The following is a 1,210-nucleotide window of genomic DNA, read 5'->3' on the forward strand; positions in this document are numbered from 1 at the left end:
ATGGTAATGAACAAAAAATACTGGTTTTATTGCGAAAAAGCGTGGGTTGCTCTATAGACGAAAAATATGGTAAAAAAAAAATTTTTTTTTCGGATTGTTGCAATGTCATCGATGCGCAAAATTTGAATAAAATCTGTCCGTTTAAAGTGGGTCAAAATCGAGTCCGAAGGAGTCGGTTACATACATACATACATACATACAGGTGAAGCTAATATAAAGCGTGTGATAAAAGTACATAAACATTTCGTGCATTTCGTCTTCAAGCTTAGACAATGTGTGGGAAAAAGTACATAGGTAATTACTGTTGACGTAATCACCAAATAAGAAAATCAAAGACACCCCCTCCCCCTATAGTGCTTACGTAATATGTACTTGAACGGCCCCGTAGAGAAAACTCCATATTTTTACAAGATTTTGATAGCTCTCGCACTCGCGAGTATTCTAGGACGGGGGTTATCAGATAATAGAAAAGACCACCTTCGATAATAATATAACTCTTTAATAACATACTGTAATATTTACTCCTAAAAATCAGTTAATTAGAAACATGACATGTATATTACAATAGAGCATGTATATTTCGAAGCAACTATATCAGAGGCCATTGAGGGGTTAGAGGATGGTGTGAAAGTTAACGGAAAGATCATCAACAACATTTGCTATGCAGACGACACTGTTTTAATAGCCTCGTTGATGGATAATCTACAAATGCTTGTTAATAAAGTTCATGAAACTAGCAAAAGACACGGTCTATCTATTAATACAGTAAAGACGAAGGTGATGGTCATTTCTCGAAACGACACTTTGGTGTCAAACGGCGTGTTGGTAGGAGGAAATCATGGCTTCGCAACGTTAGAAAATGGATGGGTATTGCAATTGCGGAAGAGTTGCTGCATCTGGGCACAGGACAAGACACGCTCAAGATACTGACAGCCAACCTCCAGTAATGGAGAGGCACTAAAAGAAGAAGAAGAAGAAACATGAAGTAGAATGAATGAGAAATAAAGTATCCTTGAACCGAAGTATGTAGGTTTTTATCTGACCTTTTTATAGCGCGTTGAGATCAAACTGATCAAGCCGAATGTTTTTATACTTTTTCAAAAGGATTAACCCGTTTTTTGTAGGCGTGAGACGGTGGGACTTTTTGACAGGTGTCTTAAATCATTGTTATCGAACTTTTGTCCGCAAAACGAGGTCTTTTGTACCCATT

This window comes from Pieris napi, chromosome 20 (genome assembly GCF_905475465.1).
Source record: "Pieris napi chromosome 20, ilPieNapi1.2, whole genome shotgun sequence".
NCBI lineage: Eukaryota > Metazoa > Arthropoda > Insecta > Lepidoptera > Pieridae > Pieris > Pieris napi.